Source organism: Aulonocara sp. 'chitande type north' Nkhata Bay, linkage group LG2 (assembly GCF_057382095.1).
Source record: "Aulonocara sp. 'chitande type north' Nkhata Bay isolate Kocher_YH1m ecotype deep benthic linkage group LG2, A_spYH_male_GT1.1, whole genome shotgun sequence".
NCBI lineage: Eukaryota > Metazoa > Chordata > Actinopteri > Cichliformes > Cichlidae > Aulonocara > Aulonocara sp. 'chitande type north' Nkhata Bay.
This window is the reverse complement of record NC_141345.1, coordinates 15,799,503-15,809,762: the sequence shown is the minus strand read 5'-3', so window position 1 is coordinate 15,809,762 and position 10,260 is coordinate 15,799,503. Positions and strand designations below refer to the sequence as shown.

The window sequence follows — 10,260 nt, the reverse complement described above, 5'->3', positions numbered from 1 at the left end:
TTATAATCATAATCAAAGCAGCAGAGAATAAGAAATAATCCATAATGCAAAAATAAACCAAAACATAAGAAACTCAAAATGCTGGGCCAAACTGACCCAGGACCGTGACAGAAACAAACAAAAGGGGTGGGAGGGTGAGACCTAGAAAGGTAAGACTGGACCATGAGGATGGCTCAGCATGATCGTTATTAGGAGTACCATGTTGCATCAGTAAGGGAGTGGTAATTGATGGCCAGGCCAGTAGTGACTCTGTTCTTGTTCATTCTTTGAAATCATTCTTTGATTTTTATCATGTTGTAGTGTGCATATAGTGCACAACTATGCTGATCTAGATCACTTAGATCGCTTTGGATTGCCCCCAGATCCCAAGGAAAAAGGGTCAGCTCTAAGAGAAATAAGCTCCCAGACCCTAAACAGGGAGACTGTTTATTACTGAGCTAGTCAATTGTTGAATCTATATTGGTGAGCTGGCCTACCTTCCTACAACACCTGCTCCTGGATGTTGCCACAACGGTCTAGGTCTAACCCACCCAGCTACACAACAATCAGCAATAACCCTCCACATCTTCTCGAGCTCTTCTCTGATCCCTTGGTACTTCTCCAGCTTCTCATGTTCCTACTTCCTGATGTTGCTGTCATTCGGTATTGCCACATCTGTCACTGTAGCTGTCTTCCTCTGCTTGTCCACCACTATGTCCGGTTGGTTAGCGATCACCAATTTGTCCATCTGTATCTGGAAGTCCCACAGGATCGAAGCTCAGTCATTGTTGTTGGTGGCGTCTCCCATTTTGACCTCAGGACTTCCAGACCATACAGATGTTTTTGTGTACAATGTCGGCCACTTGGTTATGGCGTTCTATATATAATAATTGTATATTTATATATTATATATAGTATTCCATATAGAGAGAGATTATGCAATTATATGCTAAGGTGTAAATTTAGATACAGGTACTAATACAAATATTGTTTCTGATAATAGTAGTGATAGCAATAGTAATAATAATGTTTAGGATAGTGATAACAACAATCTTATTAATAAAAAAGAATATTAATAAGAACCTCTGATAAGATCTCAAACCGTTTTCTTGAACATGACAGTTTACTGAACTCAGAAGGCCTCCACAGTCACCTGATCTCAATCTCCGAGAGCTCTGTTGGGCTATGGGGGAACAACAGATTGGCATCATGGATGTGCAACTGTGTGACGCTATCATATCAATATGGACCAAAGTTTTGCAGCTTGGTGAATCTTGTGCCATGAAGAGTTACAGCAGTTCTGAAGGCAAAAGTTGTCCAACCTTATACTAACAAGTGGTACCTAATAATGTGTCTGATGAGTGCATATTATAGAGAGGATAACCTCACAAAGATGAATAGTGCGTAAAAAGGAAGTAGAGACAGTAGACAGTAGATTTTACAAGTAAGTAGATAATATATATATTTTTGGCTTATGCATGTATAGTTTGGGGCTATTTCAAAATAAAAGCCTCCAAACCCCACCGTTACAGAGCCTCGGAGCTTCTGTATGGCGTCTGGTACAAATGATTTGAACCCAGTCTCCTCAAAGCTGTGACAGAGAATTATTACTTGGAAAGCCTTGCTGTCATTGTGGCCACAAGATGGCAGTGTTACTCCATCTATTAACTCCACCCCTGTGTTCCCGTGGCTCTGTCTTTGATTTCTTTCCCAGCAGAGAAACTTTTCTGGTATTCTTTAGAAAGATATTCCGCCCCTGATTTAAACTGATACATTTTATTTATATTAAAACCATGCACCTTGTATTTAACAATATGGTGCTCGGGCTCGTGGTTTGTCCCTCAAATGGATCAGAACTCACTGCCCCAGTTCACAGGAAGACCATCACAGCGTGTACGACCGAGCGCGTCTTCGGGCCACTGTCCCTCCTCACCCATGATTGAAATATGACAACAGAGAGGTTAAGATAGTTGTGCAGAGCAGATGCTATCGGCTGCGTCAAATATTAGAATGCACAGTTTGGGCGCACCTCGCTGGCTGGAACCTCATTCATTTCTAATGCGGGGATCCTCCGCCGGCACGCCCGCATATTTCCAGCACTAATGTGATGCAAGGAAGGTGTAGCACCGGATATAATCTTTGTTATTGGTGCAAGGAGTCAAAGGAAATGAATAACGGTCAGGTTAACCCTCACAGTGACTCCAGTGCAGCTGTGCACTGCAGCTGGGCTGTAATGAGGCACACACACACATTCCATTTGGGAAGTAACCAGGTATTGTGAGTCATCAGCAAAGCCCCACATAAAAACCTGACTCAGAGAGAGAGACAGAGAGGGCTGAGGGACAAGTGAAGCTGGGGAGGAGGAGGAGGTTTGGGGGAAGAAACAGGGAGGAAAGGGAAAGAAAGCAGGAGAGGAGCGAAAGAAGGAAACAGACGGGGAGAGGAGCGCGTGTCACCGAGGGGCGAGTTAAATGACATTAATGATGCGTTGGTGTGAAGTGGCTGTGAATCTCAACAGTCTCCCTCTCCCTCTACTTGTTACCATGGTTGCTGCTGCTGCTGCTGACATCCTGATAGCAGAGCGCAGATAATGAAGTCAGGTGGTTTCTGTGTGTGTGTGTTTCTGTGTGTGTGCGAGGAGAGATGTGCACAGAAGTGTTCAAGTGTGTGTGTGTTGTGACACAACACCTCACATGTATATCGTGCTGTGAAGTGACCCGTTAAGGGCACGAGGTGTGTGCGTTTTGTCTTGCTCTATTCTTCTTTACCTTTCCCCTCCAGTTTCTTCATTTTTCCTGTACAAACAATGAAACTGTAGCCTCCAAATGGAGCAGTGTGCAGCAGTGTGCAAGCTATATCTGTAAGTTAGCTGTGGAAAAAGGGAAATAAAGGCAGTCATGAATATGAAGTTGGACACTAATAAAAGTTGACAAAAGTTAAAATCACACACAGACATTGCAGTCTCTCCCAGCTTTAGACACGCAAGCACAAAGAGGCTTGCAGAGGTAAATAGTAATAAGTGGAGCGCTGAATCGATGGTCGTATGAATTAATGTCAGTTACCTTGGCAACCGGAGCTTGTGAAATGGGACACAAACAAAGCAAGGGATGAGAGAAAAGAGAAAGAGAAGGAATGACAGATATAATGAGCACAAGATTTTTTTTGAAAAGGTAAAATAATCTGTTTTCTCTCTTGCGCTGGCTGCCTCATCAAACCACCATCTTTGGTCTAAAACAGTTTTTGTTTCTGTGCTTTCGGCAACAGCGTGTCCAACAGTGCCTTCCCCTCCTTCTGCAGGTGCTGCTCTGGCTTATCTTTGTATTCTCTGAGATGAGCTGTAAAGAAAAAAACCCAAAAAACAAACCGCATGCTTTTTCCTTCCTTCCCTGCACAAGACACCCAGTAAAATCAGATTTCTCAGAGTGGATGAGTTGGAAAATATCAACCTGCTCAAGTGCAGTCAGAGGAGGGCGTCTTACAAAGGCAGTGAAAGAAGCCTTAAAACCTTAAATTTTATCAGCATTAAACAAAGTGTGGTGGACCTGGCTCTCCCTCCTTGTGGTGACAGTAAACTCTGATTACTCAGGGCTGAGTCTGTTTCCTGGAGCATATACATCTCTGTGGGATAAACTCACAGACTGCACACTCTGAATGTAAAAATGGGCACAGTAGTCGAAGTGCAAGGGGCTTTCAAGCCAGTGTTCTTTTAATAGCCAGCAGAAGGTGACTCATGTATGCAAAAAGAGGTCAGATTTTATAGAAATCAATAAGAAAATGACCCTACTTCTCTCTTGTTCTGACCTCTTCCTTGTCACGTCTGGTTAAAAGAAGAATGGAAAAGAACAACAAGATCAGCATGACAACCGCTAAAAAGTCACCACTGAACTGCACAAACCAGCGGGTGACATCATGGTGGCCAGCTTTTATGTTTTACATTTGCTCAACTCAACTGTGTTTGCATGCCTGGACATATTTGTAACCCAGACAGTTTTTAGTGCAGTGCTGCTAATGTAGCCAACAGGCTGCTGGAGAAAAACTCAAGGAAAACCCAACATACAGTGTCTTGGTAAAGTGTGGTTCCCATGTCCTGCCACAAAAAAGCCTTGGAGTAGGCTGTTTGTGGAACTTTTCCATGAGGTATCCCTGACTGATGGTAGTGATTTGGAGTGGTATGCAACAATTCCTCAAAAATCTCCCATACTGACGTTGAGATCTAGTTTCCATAGTCATCAAATAATTTAATGACCCTCATTCCCCATGGATGGGGGGTGTAAAGCTGGAAGAGACCACCGCTCTTAGGATAAAAATGTTCTATCAGAGAATATAGGTGATAACTGAGAACTAATAACTTTGTATTGAATTGCAGTAAGCCGTACCTCTCAGGGGACAAATGGAGTCAAACCGTTCCATCAAAGTCTCCCTCACAGTATAACAGAGCCGCTGGACTCCCTCTTTGTACTAAACACCAACTGACTGCTTCTAGCTGACGTAGAAACATGTATTAGGGGACAAAGAATTGGTGGCCCTGAGAGCTCAAAAGCACTGCAACTTAAAAAAGCACCAGCAAACAGAAAAATGCTGCAAAAGCACACAAAAGACAACAGAAGTTGGATAAAGGACAACGCAAGAAGAAAAAACAAAATCACACAAAACACAACTGAAGTGTTTTTCGGGAGACAACTTGAAGGAACAGCTGCAGAAGTGAACATCTGAAGGACTGCAGTGAACTCAGTCGATTCATTTGAGTTATGAGGGAGAAAAAGATGGAAGTAATTACTGTTTTAATGGCATAGTTCATAAAATACTGTAGATACATGTTGTCCATTAGCCGTTTATTGTTAGCTTGTCACTTTTGCATTATTCTCTGCACTGGCTGAAGCTCATTTGTTGTTCTCTGCAGTATGTTGCAGTGCTGTGCAGTTGTTGTTTTCTTGCTTAGAAATGTTTCCTAAAAATCTGTTACTATTTTCTCGTCTACAATTTTTTCCTTAGCGCTGTTTACGTATTTGCGTGCACAGATTAAAGCTAACCTTTTAAAATCTCATGGTGTACACGATACCATCCATCCATCTTTATCCGCTTTATCCGAGGCTGGGTCGCGGGGGCAGCAGCCTAAGCAGAGAGGCCCAGACCTCCCTCTCCCCAGCCACCTCCTCCAGCTTATCTGGGGGAACACCAAGGCGTTCCCAGGCCAGCCGAGAGATATAATCACTCCAGCGTGTCCTGGGTCTGCCCCGGGGCCTCCTCCCGGTGGGACATGCCCGGAACACCTCACCCAGGAGGCGCCCAGGAGGCATCCTTGTCAGATGCCCGAACCACCTCAGCTGGCTCCTTTCGATGTGTACACGATACCTGCTAACATAATGACTTAAATTGTTTGTGCAATAGATTGTGCCGATTAAAATAACTACCATATGCACAAGAAAGGGTGAGAAGAGTGAAATAGAAATAGTCTGTCAGAATCGTGTAATAGGTCTGAATCCGTAAAGAACGGTGTCTAGGTTCAGGATCTGAAATGCAATCTGAATATTGGTGACCAAGGAACCAGAAACTTGCTGATATTTAGTTTTTTGTGTTCTTTAGTTTTCAGCGATGCTGTACTTTAGAATTTTTAAGGATTATCTGAGTGTATATCAGTATCTTTATGTGCTAACTTGCTAGCTAGCATACCTCGCTTGCTAGCTTCTAATCCTGCTAATACTCTTTTCACTTTTTTCACTGATGCCTGAGTATTGTAGTTGATTCACTGATTTAATTCTTACACATATCTTGGCTCTGAGTATCTGCTTATACCGAGTACCAATCCAGTACCAGAGTTAAATGAATAAGATGTATTTCTCCCTGTGAAGAAGAGACTGGGAAACATTCCTCAGTGTTGAAGTCAACACTGTCCTTAAATACGGCATTACTACATTTGTAAAATAAAAAGGGACACATAAATAAATCCAAGAACATAAATGTACTGAATTGTTTTTATTAGTGAAATAATAAATGACATCAGACACACACAGGAATTATTCATCTAATTTCTTTGCACTTGTCTCATGTCAGCTCAGTATGAGAGTTATTTACTGTTATTTACTGTTGCACTGCTTTTTCCTCTTCACACACATGCGTCATTTGACTGAAGACAGCTGAAGTGAAATAATATCAAAGTGAGTTGACAACAATACTTTGTTACCATAAAATCAACAAAAGCTTCCCAGCTAGTGTTAAAATAACCCAACCTCAGTCTAGGTTCTGCTGTTGGGCATTCTCGCTGCCTCTCTTTGAAAGTGAAAGAGATTCAGCCATGTCAGCTCATTTGACCATTATGTCTCCTGTCCACTGTCTACCTGCGTCCACAACTATTTACTCTAGAGGAGGCTGTCACAGAGTCTTATATGGGTCGATGAGTCAGTGAACTTCTGACTGATGACAACATACAGACGTGAGCTGTTGAGGACTTCCAGAACTTTTCCATCAGTGAGTACTGCTATTTTGGCAAGTAACGCTGCTTTTAGCTTGTGTTGACTAAAACTTTCTTTGGAGCGGGTCTAACATTGTTGGACTTGGACAGTTAGCGAATAAATTCTGTTATGGTGCGAGAATGTAATCAAACTGTTTATCTGAGGGAAACTATAATTGTTAGGACACCTCACATTAGCCTAACATGTTAGCTTATAACCAGATCAATCCGATATCAATACCAGCATTGGTATGGATAATGTTGATATTTGGATCAATTCGCCCAGCTCTACTAGGACGGAAAGATAAAATAAATGGAAGATAATGCATTTTTCTACTGGTGTGAAAATGAACAGGAGGATTTGAGATTTGCTGCTGGGATGGAAAACACTGTGACTTCCATCCTTAACGATGGAGAGGTGTGTGTTCGTGTGTGGTAATGGCAGGTCAGGAGGACAGGTCCTACAGCTGTATCATGTCATTATGACCTCAGAGTGTTGTTTACAGCCATCCATCTGTCTATTCACTAAACCACCCTCTCACTTTTCCCATTAAACATCTCCTCCAATCACTCTATCTCCTTCCTTACAGAATATCTGCTTTCTCGAAACATTCTTGTCTTTTCCCAATTCCTGTATTCTTTTCCTTCTTTTTTCCTCTCATCTCTTTTTTTGTTACTGCTTTGCACTGACGTTTTAGATGCTCTTGGTTTTTATCCAACAGCTTACAAAAAAGAGGCTTCCACCCCCTCTGATTGTGATCTGCTTTTAAGCTCCTCTCACTTTTCAAGCCCGTGGAAAGGTAATTCAACAGCAACTGAAAGTGCTGAAACACTTTTAACAGCATGTCATATTCACATAGTTTGAATGGCATCGAGTGCATGCTTACAGTACAAGTAACTAAACCTTTCCGAAAGCTTTCACTGGCCTTGTTTGCATGTCTCAGTAGTCAGTGTAAAGGCGATACTCCATGTCAGCCATCACCTCAGTATAACTCCTGAACTTTGTGGCCCTTTAGAAGGCTGCTAATCTTTTTTTTTTTAGATGTGAGAAATACGGGATGCAATTTGGTCCAAGTATTTGAGGGATTCAGATGATCTGTCTTAATAGCTGATGCTCTCCTGACTTATCAGAAGTCCACTGTTACCTACAGTAGGAGTTCCACTGTGGGAACCTTTGGTGCAAAGTTTTTGTTATGAGAACTACAGTGGTGTAAATAAAAATGAAACATGTTAATTCTAGACCTCTGTGCTGTTCTCTTCTTCTCCACAGTTCTGAGCTCTGCACTGTGACCTCTGCCACCATTTCCACCCATAGCCCAACCTGTCCCCTGTATATTATTCTGCTCATAGACGGGCACTGCTCATCTGTCCCCAGCTGCTTTTTCAAGAATGAAATATACACATACAAAGTGGCCACCAAGTGTAGAAGGTAAACCTGTTCAACTGTTTGTTAATGCAAATATCTAATCAGACGATTGCCTGATAGCAGAGAGCACTTGAAAGAATTGAACATGATTTATCGGGATAGCCATATTAATATATTTGATGATCAGACTCCGATGACCTATCATGGCAGAACAGAATCCTAGTGGTGACAGGTTTTAAGAAAGCTAGTCTAGTGGCTGGTGGTGAAGATGAAGACTACAGGATGGATGGAGCTCTGAGTGACTGTGAGTCAAATGGGGAGATGGGGAGGAGGTAGGTTGCACGATGAGAGTCTGAAAGGGAAAATGATGGAGAGTACAGATATAAACCACACAGCGTGGAGGCTGATTGGCTCAAAAAAGGCAGGAAAGAAAATGGTTGGATTATAGTAACGATGTCAGTGTGGAGATGAATGGAAAGGATGGTAGTCATGTAAAGAAGAAGCAAGCAGCCAATAAGCAAAGCAGGCAGATGAAGGATTACAGATTTTCTGTACTGAACTTACATATAAGTAGGGATGGGTATCGTTTAGGTTTTATCCGATACCAAAAACCTCTCATGTTTAACTGTTTCCCACTTTTTCTTTGGTCATTTTAGCCTTTTTGGCCAGGGTGAAGGGAGTATCTGCAATCAAACAAGAAGACAGCCGTATGTAGCTATGATGATGTTTGCTAGTTCACCTTACATGCATTAATTTAATAACGTGGTTAGCCTACTCAACGTAAATTACACACGAACAACATTAAGCTACTCACGCAGAGAAGAACGGCTGCTGCTGCCATCATCATCCGTCATCATTTCTGCTACACTGGCAGGGCTAGGGGCCAGGACTTTCGTCTTCGGGTTTTTAGGGATGTTGCTAACTCCGGGTCCGATAACAGGCACCACACCCGCAGTAGATGCGCTCGGTGTGAGGTCTCACAGCAAGCTATCAAATACGGCGCATTTTTCGGCTTTTAAAAAAAACGCTATGTGTCGCCAGGTGTTTCATCGGATTTGAGATGTTACCTCCTTTGACAGTATCACAGTATCACCTTAAAGCACTTGTTGCAGGCTGCTGAGTTTGCATCTTTTGCTGTGAAGTACAGCCAGACTTTTGACCGCTTCGCCTTGGGCATTTTTAATCTGTAGCTCTGCTCTAAAAGAACGTACGTACCTATACCCGCCAACTATCCTCGGAAATGTAAAATGATTGGCTAGAATTCAAAGTGTATCACAGCTCAGGAAAAAAGAAGCACCGAAATAAAGCACCGAAATGTGCGCTGCTTTTCGGTCTGGTTACTACCGTTTATGTCAGAACCGGTGCCATCATGGCACCAGATACCGGTACCCATCCCTACATATAAGCTTTGTTTAGGAATGCAGGCATGGTCAAGATGACTTTTAAACAGTGTTGGGAAGGTTACTCTTAAAATGTATTCCATTACAGATTACAGAATACATGCCCCAAAATGTATTCTGTAACATATTCCGTTACGTTACTCAATGACAGTAACGTATTCGGAATACTTTGGATTACTTAATATATTATCATGCTTTTTACAACTACGTGAATGTGAGATTTATTACTATTACTGAAGGTCCACGGCTCCGAACCTTAGTAAAGGGACCTCTGACTAATACGTCGGGCTCGTGTCGGGCTCGTAGCCGAAAAATAGCTTTACTTTGTTGTGTGTAAGACTGGGCCAAGAAAGATCTCAAGACTGATTTTTCTAAGGTTTTATGGACTGATGAAATGAGAGTGAGTCTTGATGGGCCAGATGGATGGGCCCGTGGCTGGATTGGTATAGGGCAGAGAGCTCCAGTCCGACTCAGATGCCAGCGAGGTGGAGGTGGAGTACTGGTTTGGGCTGGTATCATCAAAGATGAGCTTGTGGGGCCTTTTCGGGTTGAGGATGGAGTCAAGCTCAACTCCCAGTCCTACTGCCAGTTTCTGGAAGACACCTTCTTCAAGCAGTGGTACAGGAAGAAGTCTGCATCCTTCAAGAAAAACATGATTTTCATGCAGGACAATGCTCCATCACACGCGTCCAAGTACTCCACAGCGTGGCTGGAAAGAAGAAAAACTAATGACATGGCCACCTTGTTCACCTGATCTGAACCCCATTGAGAACCTGTGGTCCATCATCAAATGTGAGATTTACAAGGAGGGAAAACAGTACACCTCTCTGAACAGTGTCTGGGAGGCTGTGGTTGCTGCTGCACGCAATGTTGATGGTGAACAGATCAAAACACTGACAGAATCCATGGATGGCAGGCTTTTGAGTGTCCTTGCAAAGAAAGGTGGCTATATTGGTCGCTGATTTGTTTTTGTTTTGTTTTTGAATGTCAGAAATGTATATTTGTGAATGTGGAGATGTTATATTGGTTTCACTGGTAAAAATAAATAATTGAAATGGGTATATATT

The 10,260-nt window shown here is 42.5% G+C and overlaps 1 long non-coding RNA gene across 1 annotated transcript; it reads left to right on the top strand.

The window, feature by feature from the left end:
- The first annotated feature begins 5,246 nt into the window (after nucleotides 1-5,246).
- LOC147337524 (uncharacterized) lies at nucleotides 5,247-9,238 on the top strand. Its single transcript, XR_015124814.1, has 3 exons — nucleotides 5,247-6,444; nucleotides 7,150-7,227; nucleotides 7,698-9,238. It is a non-coding gene; the product is annotated as an uncharacterized LOC147337524 (long non-coding RNA).
- The last annotated feature ends 1,022 nt before the right edge of the window (nucleotides 9,239-10,260 follow it).